The sequence below is a fragment of the Lithobates pipiens genome, unplaced genomic scaffold (assembly GCF_037356315.1).
Source record: "Lithobates pipiens isolate NorthernLeopardFrog02 unplaced genomic scaffold, aLitPip1_a1.2 Scaffold_27, whole genome shotgun sequence".
NCBI classification, from domain to species: domain Eukaryota; kingdom Metazoa; phylum Chordata; class Amphibia; order Anura; family Ranidae; genus Lithobates; species Lithobates pipiens.
In genome coordinates, this window is record NW_027507788.1 from 231,697,362 (window position 1) to 231,721,865 (window position 24,504).

The following is a 24,504-nucleotide window of genomic DNA, read 5'->3' on the forward strand; positions in this document are numbered from 1 at the left end:
GGAGCGGCCACGTCTTGGGCGCACTCTGGTGGAGCGGCCACGTCTTGGGCGCACTCTGGTGGAGCGGCCACGTCATGGGCGCACTCTGGTGGAGCGGCCACGTCCGGGGCGCACTCTGGTGGAGCGGCCACGTCCGGGGCGCACTCAGGTGGAGCGGCCACGTCCGGGGCGCACTCAGGTGGAGCGGCCACGTCCGGGGCGCACTCCGGTGGAGCGGCCACGTCCGGGGCGCACTCCGGTGGAGCGGCCACGTCCGGGGCGCACTCCGGTGGAGCGGCCACGTCCGGGGCGCACTCCGGTGGAGCGGCCACGTCCGGGGCGCACTCCGGTGGAGCGGCCACGTCCGGGGCGCACTCCGGTGGAGCGGACACGTCCTGGTCGCACTCCGGTGGAGTGGCCAGGTCCTGGTCGCACTCCGGTGGAGTGGACAGGTCCTGGACGCACTCCGGTGGAGTGGACACGTCCTGGTCGCACTCCGGTGGAGTGGCCAGGTCCTGGTCGCACTCCGGTGGAGTGGACACGTCCTGGTCGCACTCCGGTGGAGTGGACACGTCCTGGTCGCACTCCGGTGGAGTGGCCAGGTCCTGGTCGCACTCCGGTGGAGTGGACACGTCCTGGTCGCACTCCGGTGGAGTGGACAGGTCCTGGTCGCACTCCGGTGGAGTGGACACGTCCTGGTCGCACTCCGGTGGAGTGGACACGTCCGGGTTGCACTGTGGTGTGCAGTCAATACCGCGTACACCTACAATAAAAAAAGAGAGGAATTAGATTTAGCACCTTCACCTACATTTCATATATTTTTCTTTGTAGAACATCAAATTATGGAGAGAAGAGATGAAAACGCTGGTGCCAGAGACCATGAATAAACTCTACAGGACAGGGACACAAGGAGGACTAATGTTGTACTTTGTATAAAAATGCTGGTTTCCTGCCACTCATCCCGACCCACTGGCTGGCAATAATGGCATGAAAAATCAGAGGGGCTGGTTGTACCCAGCCCGTAATCCGCCTGCCCATACATGGTTAGAATCTTGGCTGGTCCTTGCTTAGCCGGGTGAGATTGGAAGTGTCTATGGCCGGCTTTAGGAGCGCAGACACTTCTAATGACAGCACTTGGGGTAAAGGCATAGTGCATATTAAAATGCTGATGGATAATGAATTAGTGCGGTTTTATTTGTGTTGGTTTTGTCCGTCTGTCTGGCCTTGTTTACAAGGGTGATGAGGCCCATATAACATGAACGGGACGTTTCTACAACATCTGTATCTTCCAGGTGCTGCATGCAGGCAGTCCATTGACAATGAGTAGAACGCACAGCTGCACGCACGCAGCCACTTCTCCTAATATGACATGCACTGTCTGCATTCAGGGCCATTCGCCCACACCCAGGACCGCTGCTAGAAATCAGCTTACATGACTGGGCCCCCTACCACCTACAAGAGCCAGGGCCTGAGCCTGCGCCCCCCACATCACATTCAGCCAGCAGAGGAAAAGGAGGTGGTGTGCTCTGTGAAGAAATGAGGGGGTGACAACATTTTCCTAACAGTGTAAGGGGCATAAAACCTGCACAGCACACAGCCATCTCATATGTGTAGAAAATGCTGTCATGTTTAACCCCTTGCTTACCGGCCACTTAAACCCCCCTCCCCCTCCTATCCACACCAATCCTCACCTTTCAGCGCTGTCGCACTTTGAGTGACAATTACACGGTCATACAACACTGTACCCAAATGACATTTGTATCATTTGTTCCCCCAAATAGAGATTTCCTTTGGTGGTATTTCATCTCCTCAGCGGTTTTTATTTTTTTTAAATATAAAAAGACCGAATTAAAACCATATTTTTTTACATTTTTGTTAAATGTTATAACGGGTAATTTTTGTCTGTCATTGATGTACGCTGACGAGGTGGCACTGATGGGCACCGATGGGTGGCAGTGATGGGCACTGATCAGTTACACTGATAGGCAGCACTTCTAGGTGTCAATGATTAGCACCACTGGTGGGCATCGATAGGTGGCACTGGTGGGCATTGATAGGTGGCATTGGTGGGCATTGATAGGTGGCACTGGTGGGCATCGATAGGTGGCACTGGTGGGCATTGATAGGTGGCATTGGTGGGCATTGATAGGTGGCACTGGTGGGCATCGATAGGTGGCACTGGTGGGCATTGATAGGTGGCACTGGTGGGCATTGATAAGTGGCACTTTTGGGCATTGATAGGTGGCACTTGGCATTGATAGGTGGCACTGGTGGGCATCGATAGGTGGCACTAGTGGGCATCGATAGGTGGCACTGGTGGGCACTGTTACTCTATAAATGAGGCATAATCGCCTCTTCCTTTTCGGGGTCGATGTCCCTTTAAGATGAGCCGGTGATCGGCTTTGTTCTTCTCCTGTTTACATCATGTGATGAGCCGTCATTGGCTGATAACTGATCACATGATAAGGGGTCGGGATTGGCCCCGTACTTGGATTGGTGGTCACCTGAGTCTCAGTGACTCGGTGATCACGGCGCCCTCCGCAGGGAGCGTGCACAGGGGGATGTCATATGACGGTCTCCCGGGAATTCACATCCGCGCTGTGCCCGTCATTTGCCCACAGCGCGGATGTCAGGGGGTTAAACAGGTGGTGAGGAGGCAATATAACACCTTCTTGCCTCCTGTCAAATACCCTCTGAAGAGGATTGCTGTTCAGAGGGCACAACATGTTTAAATGAGCCCTAAGGCAGTTCAGACAATCCGTTATTCTTTGTCCATTCAGTAGGGAACAGGAGGGACTATTTCATGTTTTCTTTGGGGCACTGCTAAGTAATCTTCTGGTTTTCAACAAGTACAAAATCCCGGGGAGACGGTGCCAATAAGAGATCTATAACCGTCCATCTGCGTGTGTATGGACCTCCCAGTAGTGTGCAGACGTGGATTGTTGGGGATGAAAACAAAAGATTGACATACATGACTACAGAGGTGCAATCACAATGAGACCATCAAAGAGACAGCGGGGGAGGGATCTAGGTCCCATGTGGGATGGTCATGGGGGGGGGCGGCATTATCCGCACTGTCCATAGGGGGAGCGGCATTGTCCGCACTGCCCATGGGGGGAGCGGCATTGTCTGCACTGTCCATGGGGGGTGGCATTGTCCGCACTGCCCATGGGGGGTGGCATTGTCCGCACTGCCCATGGGGGGTGGCATTATCCGCACTGCCCATGGGGGGTGGCATTATCCGCACTGCCCTTTGGGGGACAGCATTATCCACACTGTCCATGGGGGGGCGGCATTGTCCGCACTGCCCATGGGGGAGTGGCATTGTCCGCACTGCGCATGGTGGGGGCGGCATTATCCACACTGCCCTTTGGGGGATGGCATTGTCTGCACTGCCCATGGGGGGGCGGCATTATCCGCACTGCCCATGGGGGGTGGCATTGTCCGTAACTGCCCATGGGGGGCGGCCAGAGGTGGCTCTCTAATTAGGCAAATTAGGCGATCGCCTTAGGCCTCGCAACTCATAGGGGCCCCTCGATCGCCTAATTTGCCTGACCGGTGCGTGTGAGTGGCAGCGAATATCTCCCGTCAGTGTCCCCAAACTAGCGGGACGAGTGAGCGGGATGAGCGAGGCTCAGCAAGCAACTACTGAACACAGTGACAACGCTGCTAGTGCTATGTGACCAGCGCCGCGCTCTCTGCCTCAGGCTCTGCACTCTCCAGCGCCCCCTCTCTGTGTCCTCGAGGCTCCAGCGCTGCCTGAGGACAGATTATAGAGGCGGAGCTGGCGGCCTCTGCTGAACCCAAGAGGGATGGATGAAAGCACGGACATGCAGGAGTTCCTTTTGTCGGGTGTGGAGGGAGGTGAGCTGACAAGTTTATGGGGGCACTTGTGGCTTGTATGCAGGGACTAGAGATGGATGAGGGAGGGGGCGGTGAGAGCCGTGTCTGCAGCACAGTGGACCCCCATACTAACCCCCCATACACTCTGCACCCCTCTCATGTACATACTACCCCCCATACACTCTGCACCCCTCTCATATACATACTACCCCCCATACACTCTGCACCCCTCTCATGTACATACTACCCCCATACACTCTGCACCCCTCCCATGTCATACTACCCCCCCATACACTCTACACCCCTCTCATATACATACTACTCCCCCCATATACTCTGCACCCCTCTCATATACATACTACCCCCCCATACACTCTGCACCCCTCTCATATACATACTACCCCCCATACACTCTGCACTCCTCTCATGTACATACTACCCCTCATACAATCTGCACCCCTCTCATATACATACTACCCCCCATACACTCTGCACCCCTCTCATATACATACTACCCCCCCATACACTCTGCACCCCTCTCATATACATACTACCCCTCATACAATCTGCACCCCTCTCATATACATACTACCCCCCATACACTCTGCACCCCTCTCATATACATACTACCCCCCCATACACTCTGCACCCCTCTCATATACATACTACCCCCCATACACTCTGCACCCCTCTCATATACATACTACCCCCCATATACTCTGCACCCCTCTCATATACATACTACCCCCCCATACACTCTGCACCCCTCTCATATACATACTACCCCCCGTACACTCTGCACTCCTCTCGTGTACATACTACCCCCCATACACTCCTCACCCCTCTCATATACATACTACCCCCCATACACTCTGCACCCCTCTCATATACATACTACCCCCCATACACTCCTCACCCCTCTCATATACATACTACCCCCCCATACACTCTGCACCCCTCTCATATACATACTACCCCCCATACACTCTGCACCCCTCTCATATACAGTCTCCTCCCATACACTCTGCACTCCTCCCATATACATACCATCCCCCACATAGACTCTGCAATCCTCTCATATACATACTACCCCCCCCCATACACTCTGCACCCCTCTCATATACATACTACCCCCCCATACACTCTGCACTCCTCCCATATACATACCATCCCCCACATAGACTCCGCACTCCTCTCATGTACATACTACCCTCTGCCATACCCTCCATTTTCCTCTACTACACATGTTTACCACCATTGTACCGTGCCATCATAATAGCATCATGGACAAAGTAATGCCCTGGGGCCCCTACTAGGAAGATGGTGACCTGTGGCATACACAGAGCACCACAGAAAACAGTGAGTGAGGCTAAATTATGCTACATATTGGGCATGACTTTTTGGTCTGATTAGAAATTTTTGTCTAATTTTATTTATTTTTCTTACAATTTTTTTAAAACCCAAAATGTTGTTTTTTGGTGAGTTTTTTGGTTTCTTTGGTGAGATATCAGGGGTCTAAACAGACCCCTGAAGTCTCACTTTTGACACAGAGAAAGGGACTGAGGAGAGATATTCCCCAGTCCTTTTCTCTGTAGCCTCAGCTTCACTGCAAATGAATGAACAGGAGACAAAGTCTCCTATTAATTCATAAACCGAAGCAGAGAAAACACAGCTTACTATGCTTCAGTTATGATTGAACACGGTGAGTGATCAGTACCGATCACCCATTGTGTTCATTTAGAAAAGTAAGGGCTGGTAAATGACATATTTACCAGCCCCTTTATCTGAAGATCCCCCAGTCAGCGGGAGAGAAGAGGAGGGAAGCCAGCAGCGCTGTGGGGGGGGGGGGGGTTATTGCTTTAATTATTTTTCTCATGTCTCATGTCTGAGTTTTGCCTAAGGCCTCACAAAGCCTAGAGCCGCCTCTCGGGGCAGAATTATCTGCACTGCCCATGGGGGGGGGGGGCATTATCCGCACTGCCCATGGGGAGGTGGCATTGGGGGGCACTGAACCAATTGGCACCTTTGTTTTGTTTTTTGTGGGTTTACATCCACTTTAAATATTGCTTATAAATGTGTGTTTATTAGGATTGTACAATAAGTACATGGGTTGTGTGTATGTCAGGGGTTCACAAATTTGCTTTGAATTTAGGAGCCAGTTTTTGTTTTTTTAGAGTGGTATGGATTGTCAGCTCCCGGGGTAAGGCCACTCATTTTCACCCCCTATCCCTAACTCACAATGGAGCACCCAGTCAATAACTCCATTGAAACGCTGTTACATCAGGGTTATGGGCTGACCAGAAAGAGAGTAAAGCTGGCAACAGATGGAACTGGCAGGTGGCACTGGTTTGGAACTGGCAGGTGGCACTATTGGCACTGGCACTGATTGGCAGGTGACACTGGTTTGGAACTGGCAGGTGGCACTATTGGCACTGGCACTGATTGGCAGGTGGCACTGGTTTGGAAGTGACATGTGGCCCTGGTTGGTGATGGCAGGTGGCCCTGGTTGGCGGTGGCACTAGTTGTCACTGGCAGATGGCACTGATTGGTGGTGGCACTGGTTTGTGTTGGCAGGTGGCACTGGTTGGCGGTGGCACTAGTTGGCACTGATTGGCGGTGGCACTGATTGGTAGTGGCAGGTGGCACTGGCAGGCACGTGGAACTGCCAGATGGCATTGGCAGGTGACACTGGTTGGCATTGGCAGGTGACACTGGTTTGGAACTGGTAGGTGTCACTGATTGGCGGTGACACTGGTTTGTGGTTGCAGGTGGCACTGATTGGCCGTGGCACTGGTTGGCACTGATTGGCGGTGGCACTGGCAGATGCCACTGGTTGGCGCTGGCAGGTGGCACTGGCAGGTTTTACACGGAGCACTCTGTTACTGAAATGTAACAGAGGAGCTGTCAGAATTGAGCTTAAAGCGGAGCTCCACCCTAAAGTGCACCTTCCGCTCATTGGAACCCTCCCCCCCCTCCGGCGCCACAATTGGCACCTTTCAGGGGGGAGGGGGGTGCAGGTACCTGTACAGTACAGGTATCTGCACCCACTTCCGGCGTAGATTCTGCAGAATCCACGCCCCTTTCCGCAGAATCTACACCCCTTTCCGAAGGTCCCCCGCTGCCTGCTGGGAAACACACGGATCCCAGAGACAGCGGGGACCGTCCTTATTGCGCAGTGCGACTCGCGCATGCGCAGTAGGGAACCGGGAAATGAAGCCGAAAGGCTCCACTTCCTGATTCCCATACCCAAGATGGCGGCGGCAGCACCCGAGAGACGATCGAGAGATCGGCTTCGGGTGCCGATATCGCGGGCACGCTGGGCGGGTAAGTGTCATTGTTTTAAAAGTCAGCAGCTGCAGTATTTGTAGCTGCTGACTTAAAAAAAAAAAAAAATGGCGGACTCCCGCTTTAATGTCGGAATGGGCGGGACCTGGCCGGGGTGTGAAGCTGACAAGTAACAGAGAGGCGGTGTAGTGTCATATTTTGCTCCCCATCATAGAATGTTCCGGAAGTGACGCTGCGGCCAGAAATTTAGCACTGCGCATGCGCCATGCGTTCCAAACACTTGCGCCATGCGTTCCAAATGATTTGCGACAATGCAGACCAGTGAAACCGTCAGATAATGTCAGAGAAGTGAGGGGAGGTAATCCCCTCCCTGAGCCACAGTTACCCGCTCTCTCTCCGCCGCTCTCCGCTCTGTCTAAAGTTAATGTCACGATTACCTCCCCTCACTCCCGTGACATTATCTGACGCTTTCACTGAACTACATTGTCGGAAATCCTCTGGAACGCATGGTGCAAGCATTTGGAACGCATCGCGCATGCGCAGTGCAAAATTTCCGGCCGCAACGTCCCTTCCGGAGCATTCTATGATGGGGAGCAAAATATGACACTACAGCGGATATGTCAGATTTGAGCTTGAGTCGGGGTGGGCGGGCCCCGCTCGGGGTGGGAGGGTCCCGGCCGGGTGGGCGGAACTCAGCAGCTATCAAACACCGGCCAACGATTGGGCTGCTTAAGAAAAGAGGCGCGGCCACATACACGTAGCGGCCCGCCCAGATTCCATTGGCTGGTGTTTGATAGCTGCCGGGTCCCGCCCACCCCGGCCGGGTCCCGCCCACCCCGGCCGGGTCCCGCCCACCCCGGACGGTTCCCTCCCACCCCGGACGGTTCCCGCCCACCCCGGCCGGTTCCCTCCCACACAGACATCAAGCTGAAATCTCTCCTTTGCTTGTCAGTGTCACACACAGTGCGCAGCCGCAGAGTGTGGAGGAGGGGGGAGGGGGTCAGTCATTGTTAATAGTGATAGTGAGTGGGCTGGTGGCAGCTTAGGCGCCAGGTTGTGATTTCTGGTGGCATTGGTGACCTGGCGCCTGGGGTTTGTGGAGCCCTGGTGTATGTCTTGTGTTGATTGTAACTAAAAAATGTCATAAAAAAGGACTTGATTTAAAAAATATTAAAAAAAACATTTGTACCTATGGGAATGTGACCCCAAAACATTTTTTTGAAAAAAAAAAAAAATTATGAAAAAAAAATATTTTTTTTGAAAAAAAAAAAATTAAAAAAAAAAAAAAAAAATATGAAGAAAATAATATACTTTGAAAAAAAAAGTGAAAAAAAAATTTTTTTTGAAAAAAAAAAAATTTATAAAAAAATAAAAAATAAAAATCTTTGAATAAAAACACTTACCAATCTCAGTGTCTGTATCCCGGTGATGTCTATTGGCTTTACAGCCGGAACCGAAACATCGAACGACGCCTCTGAAACAGCCGCGCACAAACGCTCGGGTCCTCTTCAGCTTGGAGGGCTTTTTGGTTGGGGTATCTGCAGGCTGGTCACTGACACCTCCTACCATGGCCCTTCCTTTGCTGGGTTTCTCTTTGATGTTTTTCAGAGAAACAATCTGATTACATTTAAATCGGTTCATTATTAAGAATAAAGAAACTCGCTTTAAATGTATGACAACAAATATTGCAATGAAATTGAATTGACCGAAATCAAATCCAATAATATCACAAGGTATCTCTCAGGAGAGATAAAAGCCAACCTCACTTGTCAGTGGACAGTCAACTTCTGATGAATTCTGCCCCAGCGTCTGAATATATAGGGGGACTCAGCCAATGAAATCACAGCGACTTTGGCTCAGCCAATCACAGGGACTTTGGCTCAGCCAATCACAGTGACTTTGGCTCAGCCAATCACAGTGACTTTGGCTCAGCCAATGAAATCACAGAGCAGTCATGTGACTTTTTTTTTTTGAAAAATTAACTGACGATTTTTCTTAAAGGAGCCAGTATACGGATGTAATAGGGATATACGGCTCCTGGAAGAACATGTTATTGTGAATGAGATTTAACCCTTACAGTCCCATGGCTGAAATAAAGATCTCTATTCTTATGATAACATTGTGAATGGAGCCTTAGAAATCCTCTCCGCCCATCAAATCTTTTCATTTCTTTTATTTTATCATTATTACACACCAATTATTTCTCCATGAGGGGGGGAGGGGTGATGAGCCTCACGCTGCTCCCCGGGGCCGCCCGCCGTGTGACGATCCGTACCGCACTCTACCAACCAATCACAATTGATAACGGAAGTGACGTTCAGTCACCGCCATCTTACTATACCCCGCACTCCTCTATAGTAAGCATACACTGAGAAGGCGGACATCTTGTTACACCCACCGGAGTTTGATGCATAAATGGAGTATTTAGAAATCGGAATGTTTGGATGTTACATTTTAAAAGCCGCGGCAAACCTGCCCACCTCACACGTTTGCTAATGTGACAGAAAACTCTGAGTTCAGTCCGTGGGATTTCACCATATAACCTCCGATTTTGTGTTTTATAAAAAGTGTAAAATGCAAAACTCCAGCGGGTGTAACAAGATGTCCGCCTTCCCCCCCCCCCCTTCTTGGTCTATCCTCACAGTGGAGGAGTGCGGGGTGTAGCAAGATGGCGGTGACGGATCGTCACTTCCGTTACTAATTCTGAGGGGTCGCGGAATCTGACGGAACACCGGAGCCAGCGCTGCAGCGGTCAGTCCGCCCGATATTTTGTATGACCCTTCGTCTCTCAGCTCCTTCCCCTATCACACAGGCTCCACCCTCCTCGCACTCATCTCCATGGTAACCGTACACTGCAGGGGGAGGAGATAAGAGACACAGCCCCACCCCTCATTCCTCCTCTCTGTTTACTAATATGGAGGCGTCCAATCAGCGGCGGGACAAGTGACCAGCAAGGAAGGTGGGGCCGGTAGCGGAAGGGGCGGGGCAGGGATTGAAACGCACAGTGTCTGGTAGTCATGATCATCTCTCGCCAGGTGAGACCCCGAAGTATCGAGGGGGAGGGGGAGTGTCCACTATAGAGGGTCCCCCTCCCCCAACACACACAGAGGACCAATCATAGGCTGAGCTCTACTACCATCCCCCATCATCCCAGGAGGGACCCCAACTCTACTCAGCTATACAGAGGGGGAGGGGCAGTGTGAGAGGGAGGGGTGTCAGGTGAGGGGGAGGGGTGTAAGGTGAGGTGATGAGGAGTATTGATGGGAGGTTCTCTGTCGCTCTTCATGTGTCGGTGCTCTTCGATGAGGTGGGGGTGTATTTCTCGGAGGGGGAGGGGTGTAATGAGGAGTATTGATGGGAGGTTCTCTGTCGCTCTTCAGGTGTCGGTGCTCTTCGATGAGGTGGGGTGTATTTCTCGGAGGAGGAGGGGTGTAGTCTGGAGGAGTATTGATGGGATGTTAGGGGATGGCATGTTGGTAGGGGGCACACTTTAGTGGCACTGGTAGGTGACACTGATGAGGCACGGGTAGGGGGCACACTTTAGTGACACTGGTAGGTGACACTGATGAGGCACGGGTAGGGGGCACACTTTAGTGACACTGGTAGGTGACACTGATGAGGCACGGGTAGGGGGCACACTTTAGTGGCACTGGTAGGTGACACTGATGAGGCACGGGTAGGGGGCACACTTTAGTGGCACTGGTAGGTGACACTGATGAGGCACGGGTAGGGGCACACTTTAGTGGCACTGGTAGGTGACACTGATGAGGCACGGGTAGGGGGCACACTTTAGTGGCACTGGTAGGTGACACTGATGAGGCACGGGTAGGGGGCACACTTTAGTGGCACTGGTAGGTGACACTGATGAGGCACGGGTAGGGGGCATACTTTAGTGGCACTGGTAGGTGACACTGATGAGGCACGGGTAGGGGGCACACTTTAGTGGCACTGGTAGGTGACACTGATGAGGCACGGGTAGGGGGCACACTTTAGTGGCACTGGTAGGTGACACTGATGAGGCACGGGTAGGGGGCACACTTTAGTGGCACTGGTAGGTGACACTGATGAGGCACGGGTAGGGGGCATACTTTAGTGGCACTGGTAGGTGACACTGATGAGGCACGGGTAGGGGTTACACTTTAGTGGCACTGGTAGGGGACACTGATGAGGCACGGGTAGGGGGCACACTTTAGTGGCACTGGTAGGTGACACTGATGAGGCACGGGTAGGGGGCACACTTTAGTGGCACTGGTAGGTGACACTGATGAGGCACGGGTAGGGGGCACACTTTAGTGGCACTGGTAGGTGACACTGATGAGGCACGGGTAGGGGGCACAGACTAGCGGCACTGATGGGCACATATTGGGACCGATGTCCCTGTAACAGAAGCTGGTTACTGGCTGCTTTATTTTCTCCTTCCGCTGATTGTGAGAATAAAAAAGCAGATAATCGGCTTCTGTTTACTTCCGTGATCAGCTGTTGGCTGAGAGCTGATCATGTGATAAAGTGCCGCAGCGATTGGCTCTTTACCCTGTTCTGTGATCAGCTGAGTGGGAAGAACTCGATGATTGGAGAGCGCGCCGCAGGGGGCACGTGAGCGGCACCATCACGGGAGGACATCTGTGGTCTCCCTCCCACCACCGGAAGGCCGCGCTGTAACAGTCTTTCTATAGCGCCGGTGGAAAGTAGTTAACGGCTTGCCGACCAGCCGCCGCGGTTGTACTGCGGAAACGCGGCTCTGCGAATCGCCGTCATGTTACGTTGCTTCCATATTCAGCCACTAGGGGCGCGCGTGCTCGTCCATGAAACCGATGCCATCACCCGGAGAACAGCGATCTGTGTGTTTCTTATCTGAGGGGAGAAGAGACAGATCATCTGTTCACACAGAGTATGAAGAGCCATCTGTCATCTCCCCTACACAGTCCCCTCCCCCCCTTCAGTTAGAACATGTAGTAGAGGACGCATTAACCCCTTGATCGCCCCCTAGTGTTAACCCCTTCCCTGCCAGTGACATGTTTACAGTAATTGATGCATATTTATAGCATTGATCGCTGTATAAATGCCAATAGTCCCAAAAAATGTGTCAAAATTGTCCGACGTGTCCGCCATGTTGCCGTCCCGGTAAAAGTTGCAAGTCGCCGGCATTACTAGTAAAAATAATAAAATAATAAATATGCCATAACTATCCCTATTTTGTAGACGCTTTACCTTTTGCGTAAACCAATCAATATACACTTATTGATTTTTTTTTTTCTACAAAAATATGTAGAATACATGTCGGCCTAAACTGGGGAAAAAATATTTTTTATATATCTTTGGGGGATATTTATTATAGCAAAAAGTAAAAAAAACATTGCTTTGTTTTATTTTTTGTTTTCAAAATTGTCGCTTTTTTTGTTTATAACGCAAAAAAGAAAAAATGAAGAGGCGATTAAATACCTCCAAAAGAAAGCTCTATTTGTGGTGGGGGGGGGGCATTTATTTATTTTTGGATGCTACGTCACCCAACTGCATAATGGTCAGTTAAAGCGACGCAGTGCTGAATTGCAAAAAGTTCTCTGGTCAGGAGGGGGGGTAAAATCTTTCGGGGCTGAAGCGGTTAAAGTGGTTGTAAAAAGAAAAACCACCTGGGTGCAGCAGCCCCCTCCTTATACTTACCTGAGCCAGTAATGTGCAGGAGGTCAGTGGCTCTCCCGGGTCTCTTCTCATTCATTGGCTCTGTATACTGTCAATCTGAGATAATGAGGGGGGGGGGGGGGCTGAGCTGCACTCTGTGACTGGGCACACCGAGCAATAACTTGGGATGGAGCCCTGCTCAGGTGCCCCCCAGAGCAAGCAGCTGGGAAGGTCTGTAATTATGAACTGGTAATAACGGGAAGAACTACTCATGAAATAGATCTTTCAGATGGTGAGTTGGGCGGGGGGCGGTAAAAACAGGCATCTGATGTAGTTTTGCAGTCTGGATGTTTGGGACTGAGCAGTATAGAGGTATATAGTCTAAGCTTTGTGCTGTCAGTGTGATCTCCCGCCCCGGGATTGGAGAGGTCTGTGCTGCTCACATAACATTGTCTCGCCTCTTCTGGCTGATTTCTGAGGTGCTGCGGCCCGATTCCTCCCATGATCACAATTAGGGTTGTCACCTTTTCTTCACCTCAAACCCAAACACTTGATCGGTGCACACCAATTTTTATTATAGTATAAACTATAGATATATTTTGGTATTAAATAATATTTCTAATCATATGAAGTTAATAACAAGAGTCCCCCTTTACGTCAGAGTCCACGGAGTCCCCCTTTTATATCTGAACTCACAGAGTTCCCTTTCACTCTAAGGGGGGACTCTGCAGACTCTGATGTAAGGGAGAATTCTGGGGACTCTAACATAAGGGATGCTCTGGGAACCCTGATTTAAGGGGGGACACTGAGAACACTGATGTATGGTGAGAACCCTGATTTACCTTAGTGTACTCTCTCAGAGGCAGGAGAGAGAAGGGGTAGACTTCAGACACGGAGGGATGGTGAGCTCACTCATCCTTTGGAAGTCAGCACCTCTCATCCAAATGTATCTGAGGCTGCTGGGCTTCAAATTTTCGGCCCCCACTTTCCTTTTTCTGAGGCACAGCACCAGGCATTGGAATGTGGGCAGACAAAGAGGAGTAGGGGGTGGGGGGAAGAGGTGCAGATTGAGCCCTCTCTCCTCTCCTGTCTGTGTGTGTTTTGTTGGGGAAGAGGGAATTGTTAGTGCTGGTTTTGGGCTGTGTGAAAGAGAGTGTTACAGACACTCTCAGCTTAGACAACTGCAGCCAGCAACCCAGCTGGGAGGCCATAGTACAGTTTAAATAATGTGTCCGGGTCTCAGACAGTCTGAAACCCGGACACATGATTTCAAACCCGAACTGTCCGGGTGAATCCTGGACAGGTGGCAACCCTAATCACAATAGTCTCTCTAGGGCTGAAACAACTAATCCATTATGAAATGAATCGATTACTATTTTCATAATCGATGAATCGGCCGGTAACCTAATGGGTTAAAAAAACCTAAAATGAGCCCTTTATAATACAAAGATAGCAAATAATCGCTACTATAAATATTCCTGTCACTGTTCTAAAGTAAAAAATGAACCCCTTTCAGTAGTGATTATCGGCTTTTTCTACTATAAAGGGCTCATTTTAGTTTTTTAGTTTTTAACCCCATTATGTTACTAAACGCGTTAGACCCGGTTCACATCTATGCGTTTTTGGTGCTTTTTGCAGAAATGCACTGCAGTTCATTTCCATGGTTTCCTATGGGACACGTTCACATCTGAAAGGGGCGGGGACTTTTAAACGCAAAATAATGCTTTATTGGTTCAATATACTTCAATGGAGAAGCTGCAGAAAAGCGTGTCATGTGTTTTTGCAGCAATTTGTGTGCCCAAAAAAAATGTAAAAATACAAATTGCAGAAAAATCACGTGCGCAAAAATCAAAACGCACAGCAAAAGGCACTGCAGAAACAGATCAAAAGCAAACTGCATAGGTGTGTACCGAGCCTTGTGCTGACCACACCGATCAATTTTCAGATGAGAATATTCAGACTAAAAATCTTTCTACATTCGCTGAATGAAAGAATTTTGTTTGAAATTTTCACTTGTTTTTAAAATGAAGGTAATATCTGAATGAAAACCACATCCACTGTCTGAAAATTCCTTCCACTAAGACCTTTTCTGTTATTTCTACATTTTCCCCTCACTGTGGTTGAAAATGAACGTCAATTTGATCCACTTTTTTTTTTTTAAGGTTATTAAGCGATTAATCGGCCAACTAATGGATGGTGAAAATAATGGTTAGTTGCAGCCCTAATTCTCTCCCAGTGTTGCTGGGAGAAACCTTGAAACACAACGTACATCCTCCAAGCTAATGAAGCCAATCCTCTTTTATTCACAGATGTGTCCATCACCAACGTTCGCCATCCCAGCTTCACCATTCATGCAGAAGTTTGCTTATGGAACCCGTGTCAGCGTTTACCTGATGAAAAGGTCAGCTCAGCATTCATCATCTTGTTTTGTCGGAGAATAAAGGTGGGGGGAGGGGGAGAATGTTCCAAAATAGATGACAAAGTAGGACGTGTTACTAGTCAGCAAATCTAGGACAGGTAAGTCCTGCATATTGGTGACTACATATCGGAAGTGAAGGCCGGGTTCACACTTGTGGGAATTGGATGAGGGTTTCCCCGCATCCATTTCACATGACGGGAGAGTGTGACCGGCTGTCATTGGAGCCGCTTCACACATCTCCGGGGCGGCTACAGAGCGCACTGCAGAAGGGTCCGGTGTGTCTTTGGCTGTTTTCAGGTCTGAATTGAGGCAAAATTCTGCCCCCCCCCCCATAAAAAACGGAGAACAGGGGCGCTCCACAAACCGTGTGAACCCAGCCTTAAATCGGAGCTCCGCCCCAAAAGGGATGTACTGCTTTTACCACCCCCCATTACCTAGTTTCAATAGGTTCCTGCACCCACTTCTGCTTGGGCAGAAGTTCTCACCCCTCCCCCCTGCGATTTTCTGGGAAACGTCACAGGTCCCAGAAGATTGCATGACCTGTGGAGAGGCAGCCGCCTTTTCCAGGCTTTACTGTCTCAGGGCCGCTCTGTGCAGTTAAGTAGTATAACATGTTCTTCTAAAGTCTGTGGTTTTTTGTTTATTGAAAAACATAATTTTAAGGTTCAAAGCAAGTTTCTCGGCCCCCTAGTATTTCTGGCTATGGCCAATGTAAGTAAGGGCTAATCATTTATGTAGAATTTACAGAAGCAGCTGGGACTGGTGTCTAGCTATGGGGAGGAGTGGAGGATCAGCCCTGCTTTAACCACTTAAGGACCGCCTCGCGCCAATATATACGTCGGCAGAATGGCACGGCTGGGCACAATCACGTACCGGTACGTGATTCTTTAAGTGCCCAGCCGTGGGTCGGGAGCGCGCCGCTGGCGGCTGGTTCCCGACCCGGTCCTGTGATCTGTGGCCGCGGGACCAGCAGACCCGATCGCCGCTGGTGTCCCGCCATCGGGTCACAGAGCTGAAGAAGGAGGAGAGGTCTGTGTAAACAAGCCTCTCCCCGTGCTTCCCTGAGGGGCTGTCACCGATCGTCTCTTGTTCTGGGCGCGTCTCCGATCTCAGTAAAGAAACATCGGCTCTTTACCCATGTGATCAGCTGTGTCCAATCATATGTAAACAAGGAAATGGCAGTTATCTGCTTGACTCTCTCACTGAAAGAGTGGGAGGAGAGAGCCGATCAGCAGCATTTCCTCACAGGGGAGACCTGTACATATCATCGGTGCCGCCTCATCTGTACCCCATCGGTGCCGCCTCATCTGTACCCCATCTGTGCCCCATCGGTGTCGCCTCATCTGTGCCCCATCGGTGTCGCCTCATCTGTGCCCCATCGGTGCCGCCTCATCTGTGCCCCATCTGTACCCCATCGGTGCCGCCTCATCTGTACCCCATCGGTGCAGGAGAAAAATGACTTATTTACAACATTTTCTAACAGAAACAGACTTTTTTTTGTTTGTTTGTTTTACAATATTTGGTCTTGAGTATTGAGGTGGTTAATGGCCCCTTTTCATATCCACCAAATCCTCTACAATTCTGCGGCAGTGCTTAGTATTATTCTTAAAATCAATTCCTGTGTCCCCATGGAGCTCCTTGGATTTCAGGCCCCTAAATGTGTCACATCTTCTTCTCTCTAATGGACAACGAAGCTCTTGATTCGAATGTCAAATGCTAGTTTGTACTGGTCCGAGGAGCTGGCATTTTACAGCTGTGTGATGGGAGGAAGATGATTTTCTTTTTCTTTAAACTCCCATCAAGTAGGGGTATGTGGTAGACTTTAAATTCTGATTCTGATTGTGCCGTCTGTAATCAATAACTGTTCATCTCCATTCTCTGTCCAGAGGAATCCTTCATGGATGACTTTGATGAGGGCGCTTATTACGAAGCTTTGGGCACGAGACCGGCACTTAACATGGACAAGCTGGATGAGTCCTACCAGAAGGTGATTGAATTGTTCTTCGTGTGCACCAGCGAGAACCCCAAGGAACGGCCTTCTGCACCTCCAATTGTGGAGGCCTTGGAAGCGCAGGGGGTCAAGTAGTCATTTAGAATTCTGTTTAAAGGTTTCTGTTGGAATGGTTTTAATGTTTTTAACTATGAGAAGGCAGCTTTGTGTTGCTGTAATGTTTTCTAGAATGGTAGATTAGAGCAATGGTGAGCTCTGCTCTTCATCAGAGGTACTAATGCTGCCATATGAGGCTAGAAGTAAACTCAGCAGTTATGTCCCACGTAGCAGGTCCCTGACATCATGTATGTCATTCCAATGTGAAAGTATTGCTGGCCTTGCTGTATATAGCACTGAGGCACACAAACCTACCTCTAGCCAATGATGGTGCCACCTTTTGGAGTCTTCCTGAAGACACTTCTGCTGCCCCCATCCATCATGGTCACATCCTATAAGGCACATGCCCAGCCCAGCTTTTATTTTAGAATAACTGTGGCAACCAGGTATTACAAGGGTGTTTGGGTGCTGGAGGTAGGGTTTGATTTGTACAAAACCTAAACGTGATACAAGGTGCACTTTCATATGGGGGGAAAGTGTAAATGGAGAGTTTACTTCCCACTTTACCTCCAGCAACCCCTTTGCAGTTCTCTACACATAACTGCAGCAAACAGCCCTCAAGTACCTATTGACTTATGTAAGCTGCCCTAAGGTCCTACCAGGCTGCTGTATGCCAGATACTTCTAGTTCTGAGCCATGGTTGGGATTTCTTTGTAAATCTGAGACATTGATTGGCTGCTCAGACCAAGGAAGATACTTTTTGGGCCTTTGCATAGCATAGAACCTGTTCCTCCTGCCCTACTAGAAGTATTAAAGAAAAAAGCTGGAGGGAGTTTGCTTGTAGGCACGGCCTGCTGTCCTCTCCAAGATGGCTGCCTGGAGCTCATAGCAGAAGATGATTAGTCTTTAGTAGGTTCCTGCTGGTGTTTTGTCAGATTAGGCGAACCGTCAAAGTGTAACGCAAGTGACGTTTCGTCGCCGCCATCTTGCTACACCCCGCACTTGTCCCTAGTGAGGATACGGTGAGAAGGGGGAAAGCAGACATCTTGTTACACCCCGTACTCCTCCACGGTCAGGATACAGTGAGAAGGGGTAAGGGGACATCTTGTTACACCCCGTACACCTCCACAGTAAGGATACAGTGAGAAGGGGGTAAGCGGACATCTTGTTACACCCCGTACCCCTCCACAGTAAGGATACAGTGAGAAGGGGGTAAGGGGACATCTTGTTACACCCCGTACACCTCCACGGTAAGGATACAGTGAGAAGGGGGTAAGGGGACATCTTGTTACACCCCGTACCCCTCCACAGTAAGGATACAGTGAGAAGGGGGTAAGGGGACATCTTGTTACACCCCGTACACCTCCACAGTAAGGATACAGTGAGAAGGGGTAAGCAGACATCTTGTTACACCCCGTACTCCTCCACGGTCAGGATACAGTGAGAAGGGGTAAGGGGACATCTTGTTACACCCCGTACACCTCCGCAGTAAGGATACAGTGAGAAGGGGTAAGCAGACATCTTGTTACACCCCGTACACCTCCACGGTAAGGATACAGTGAGAAGGGGGTAAGCGGACATCTTGTTACACCCTGTACACCTCCACAGTAAGGATACAGTGAGAAGGGGTAAGGGGACATCTTGTTACACCCTGTACACCTCCACGGTAAGGATACAGTGAGAAGGGGGTAAGGGGACATCTTGTTACACCCCATACACCTCCACGGTAAGGATACAGTGAGAAGGGGTAAGCGGACATCTTGTTACACCCTGTACACCTGCACGGTAAGGATACAGTGAGAAGGGGGTAAGGGGACATCTTGTTACACCCTGTACACCTCCACAGTAAGGATACAGTGAGAAGGGGGTAAGGGGACATCTTGTTACACCCTGTACACCTCCACAGTAAGGATACAGTGAGAAGGGGTAAGCGGACATCTTGTTACACCCTGTACACCTCCACAGTAAGGATACAGTGAGAAGGGGGTAAGGGGACATCTTGTTACACCCCGTACACCTCCACAGTAAGGATACAGTGAGAAGGGGGTAAGGGGACATCTTGTTACACCCCGTACACCTCCACAGTAAGGATACAGTGAGAAGGGGGTAAGTGGACATCTTGTTACACCCCGTACACCTCCACAGTAAGGATACAGTGAGAAGGGGTAAGCAGACATCTTGTTACACCCCGTACACCTCCACGGTAAGGATACAGTGAGAAGGGGTAAGGGGACATCTTGTTACACCCCATACACCTCCACAGTGAGGATACTGTGAGAAGGGGGTAAGCGGACATCTTGTTACACCCTGTACACCTCCACAGTAAGGATACAGTGAGAAGGGGTAAGGGGACATCTTGTTACACCCTGTACACCTCCACAGTAAGGATACAGTGAGAAGGGGTAAGCAGACATCTTGTTACACCCTGTACACCTCCACAGTAGGGATACAGTGAGAAGGGGGTAAGCGGACATCTTGTTACCCCCTGTACATCTCCACAGTAAGGATACAGTGAGAAGGGGGTAAGGGGACATCTTGTTACACCCCGTACACCTCCACAGTAAGGATACAGTGAGAAGGGGGTAAGCGGACATCTTGTTACACCCACCAGAGTTTTACATTTTACACGTGTTTTTTTTTTTTTTAACAGTAAACTGACTTTATATAGTGAAATGCAGTACATACAACTTCGGCTTACTGATGTCATGTTGAATTGTAAAAGCTGCGGCATGCGTGCTGATCTTGCAGGTTTGTCAATCTGTCAGAAGTTTGCCGCTTTTAAAACTCAACATGTAAACATTCACACATAGTTATAAGTACTGTGTATCACTATATAAACTCAGTTTACTATTAAAAAAGTGTAAAATGCAAAACTCTGGTGGGTGTAACCAGATTTTCGCTTATCTCCTTCTCACTTCATCCTTACAATGGACGAGTGCGAGGTGTAGCAAGATGGCAGCGACGGAACATCACTTCCATTACACTTTCTGGCAGGTCGCCATATCTGATGAAACACCAGCCTGAAGTTATGGCACAGTGCCACCTTCAGGTTGGAGAATATATTACAGCCTCATGCTACAACAGGTAAACATTACAGTCAATGTGCCTTTTTAAAACTGATGTCCAGTACAAGAGAGTTTAAACTGTCTGTTGGCTCTTTCATTGTCCTTATATTCCCTCTTTCCTGTTTGTCTTGTTTTATATTCATGTTTTGTAGATGTTAATTATTAAAACACTTTCCAAGCTTGTCAATGTTTCTGTGTGAAGTTAATCTAACTTTTATTTAAAAATAAAAATAAAAAAATGCTCAAGCCCTGTTTCAAAAGTGCACAAAAAAACGCACCTTCTCATTGAAGTCAATGGGGAATGCCGTTTTTGGTGCACTTTGAGTGATATGCCTGTATTTTACAGGAGCATGTTGGAAAATGCACCAAAAGTGTGTTTATTTTTTTTCAGTGTACCTCTGTGCCCTAAAGCAGTTCTTAACTGCAGTCCTTAAGATGCCCCAGCAGGTCATGTTTTTGGGATTTCCCTCAGATGAAACGGCTGTGGCAATTACTAAGGCATTGAAACTGATCAAATCACCTGTGCAAAATAATAGTCTGAAAACGAGACATGTTGGGGGGGCCTTGAGGAGTGGAGTTGAGAAACACTGCCCTAAATGGTAAATGACATAGTAGGTGAGGTTGAAAACAGACAAGTTTCCCCTCCAGCAATATCATTTGTGAGCTCAGCCGCCATCTTTGGTTGGTCTGATGTAACTACTGACAATAGATCTGTGGACATAAAGGCAAACCATTTACCCTTTTCCCTGCTCCACCTAAAACTAAAACACATTTTGGCTAGAAGAACACTTTAACCACTTAAGGACTGAGCCTCTTTCTGAGTATTGTTTACAACTTAAAAACTGCTTTTTTTTTTTTGTTTTTTTTTTATTTTGGTAGAAAATTAGTTGGAACCTCCAAACGTTATACATTTTTATTTATTTTTTTGAACACCCTAGAGAATAAAATGCTGGTTGTTGCAATACTTTGTGTCACGCGGTATTTGCGCAGCGGTCTTACAAACGCACACTTCTTTTTTGGGGAAAAAATACACACACACAAAATAATGTTGCTTCAAAATTGCACCCGCTCGTGGAAAGGCGACGTTTAAAAAAATAAAAATATTCTACAGGTTGCATGTTTTGAGATACAGAGAAGGTCTAGGCCTGGAATTATTGGTCTTCCTCTAACAATCGTGGCGATACCTCACATGTGTGGTTTGAACGCTGTTTTTATATGCAGGCGCTGATCACGTATGCGATCGCTTCTGCGGAAAAAAAAAAAAGAATTTTCTTATTTTACCTTTTACACTTGTTTTTAAAAAATAAATTATTGCCACTTTTATTCCTATTACAAGGAATGTAAACATCCCTGGTAATAGAAAAAAAAAGACAGGATCTCTTTAAAGCGGGAGTCCACCGGGACTCCGCGTTTATTTTTTATTTTTTTAAAAGCCAGCAGCTACAAATACTGCAGCTGCTGACTTTTAAATAGTGACACTTACCTGTCCAGCGCGCCCGCGATGTCGGCACCCGAAGCCGATCGCTCGCTCGGCTGCCGGGTCCCGCCGCCATCTTGGGTATGGGAATCAGGAAATGGAGCCTTTCGGCTTCATTTCCCGGTTCCCTACTGCGCATGCGCGAGCCGCGCGGCGCAATCCGGACGGTCCCCGCTGCCTCTGGGAGCTGTGTGTTTCCCAGCAGGCAGCGGGGCACTTGCTGAAGGGGGCGGGGCATTGCGGAACGGGGGCGTAACCTACGCTCGTTCCGCAGACAGCTAGCCCGGAAGTGGGTGCAGTTACCTGGATTATCCAGGTAACTGCACCCCCCTCCCCCCTGAAAGGTGCCGATTGTGGCGCCGGAGGGGGGGAGGGATCAGATGAGCGGAGGTCCATTTTAGGGTGGACCTCCGCTTTAATGAGATCTGGGGTCAAAAAGACCTCGCATCTCATATTTACACTAAAATACAATTTAAAAAAATGTATATGTGTATGTGTGTGTGTGTGTATATATGTGTGTGTGTGTGTGTGTGTGTGTGTGTGTGTGTGTGTATATATATGTATGGATCTCACGGGAAATGGGGTTCTATAGGCCAGGCAGAGCCCTTCAGGAAATCTGTTGGATTTTCATATGGGCAGCCCCCGCATTATGGGTATGGGAAGGTCCTCTTTAAGCAGTTTATTAGGCACATTATACTAGTACTGGGGAAGGTGGTTTTTCTTTCAGAACCAGCTTCAGTTATTTCATGTATTGTACATACTGAGATGAGGTTCTGATCACCCCATGTGTAGCGATTATTTACTGTACTTTCCTGATAGTTCACACCAATCTGGTCATTCTCTCTTCACAAGACATTTCCATCAACACAGAACTCCTGCCTATCGGATGCATACAACATTCTGCAGAAACTCTAGAGTAGTGGTCTTCAAACTGTGGCCCTCTGGTAGCTTATATCTAGTACTTGGGGCACTGTTCCTCCTCCCACTGGCCACCAGTGATGGGACACCGTTCCTCCTCCCACTGGCCACCAGTGATGGGACACTGTTCCTCCTCTCACTGGCCACCAGTGATGGGGCACCGTTCCTCCTCCCACTGGCCACCAGTGATGGGACACTGTTCCTCCTCCCACTGGCCACCAGTGATGGGACACTGTTCCTCCTCCCACTGGCCACCAGTGATGGGACACTGTTCTCCTCCCACTGGCCACCAGTGATGGGACACTGTTCCTCCTCCCAATGGCCACCAGTGATGGGACACCGTTCTTCCTCCTCAATGGCCACCAGTGATGGGACACCGTTCTTCCTCCTACTGGCCACCAGTGATGGGACACTGTTCCTCCTCCCACTGGCCACCAGTGATGGGGCACTGTTCCTCCTCCCACTGGCCACCAGTGATGGGACACTGTTCCTCCTCCCACTGGCCACCAGTGATGGGACACTGTTCCTCCTCCCACTGGCCACCAGTGATGGGACACCGTTCCTCCTCCCACTGGCCACCAGTGATGGGACACTGTTCCTCCTCCCACTGGCCACCAGTGATGGGACACTGTTCCTCCTCCCACTGGCCACCAGTGATGGGACACTGTTCCTCCTCCCACTGGCCACCAGTGATGGGACACCGTTCTTCCTCCTACTGGCCACCAGTGATGGGACACTGTTGCTCCTCCCACTGGCCACCAGTGATGGGACACTGTTCCTCCTCCCACTGGCCACCAGTGATGGGACACCGTTCCTCCTCCTACTGGCCACCAGTGATGGGACACTGTTCCTCCTCCCACTGGCCACCAGTGATGGGACCCCGTTCTTCCTCCTACTGGCCACCAGTGATGGGACACTGTTCCTCCTCCCACTGGCCACCAGTGATGGGACACTGTTCCTCCTCCCACTGGCCACCAGTGATGGGACACTGTTCTCCTCCCACTGGCCACCAGTGATGGGACACTGTTCCTCCTCCCAATGGCCACCAGTGATGGGACACCGTTCTTCCTCCTACTGGCCACCAGTGATGGGACACTGTTCCTCCTCCCACTGGCCACCAGTGATGGGGCACTGTTCCTCCTCCCACTGGCCACCAGTGATGGGACACTGTTCCTCCTCCCACTGGCCACCAGTGATGGGACACTGTTCCTCCTCCCACTGGCCACCAGTGATGGGACACCGTTCCTCCTCCCACTGGCCACCAGTGATGGGACACTGTTCCTCCTCCCACTGGCCACCAGTGATGGGGCACCGTTCCTCCTCCCACTGGCCACCAGTGATGGGACACTGTTCCTCCTCCCACTGGCCACCAGTGATGGGACACTGTTCCTCCTCCCACTGGCCACCAGTGATGGGACACTGTTCTCCTCCCACTGGCCACCAGTGATGGGACACTGTTCCTCCTCCCAATGGCCACCAGTGATGGGACACCGTTCTTCCTCCTCAATGGCCACCAGTGATGGGACACCGTTCTTCCTCCTACTGGCCACCAGTGATGGGACACTGTTCCTCCTCCCACTGGCCACCAGTGATGGGGCACTGTTCCTCCTCCCACTGGCCACCAGTGATGGGACACTGTTCCTCCTCCCACTGGCCACCAGTGATGGGACACTGTTCCTCCTCCCACTGGCCACCAGTGATGGGACACCGTTCCTCCTCCCACTGGCCACCAGTGATGGGACACTGTTCCTCCTCCCACTGGCCACCAGTGATGGGACACTGTTCCTCCTCCCACTGGCCACCAGTGATGGGACACTGTTCCTCCTCCCACTGGCCACCAGTGATGGGACACCGT

General features: G+C 50.1%; 1 long non-coding RNA gene across 1 annotated transcript in view; it reads left to right on the forward strand.

Annotated features, from left to right (window-relative positions):
* LOC143934633 (uncharacterized) overlaps positions 1-17,355 on the forward strand; it is a 37,374-nt gene extending 20,019 nt beyond the window's left edge. The window contains exons 2-3 of the long non-coding RNA XR_013263318.1: positions 15,033-15,124; positions 17,029-17,355. This is a non-coding gene — a long non-coding RNA (uncharacterized LOC143934633). The remainder of the gene's footprint in view (positions 1-15,032; positions 15,125-17,028) is intronic.
* The last annotated feature ends 7,149 nt before the right edge of the window (positions 17,356-24,504 follow it).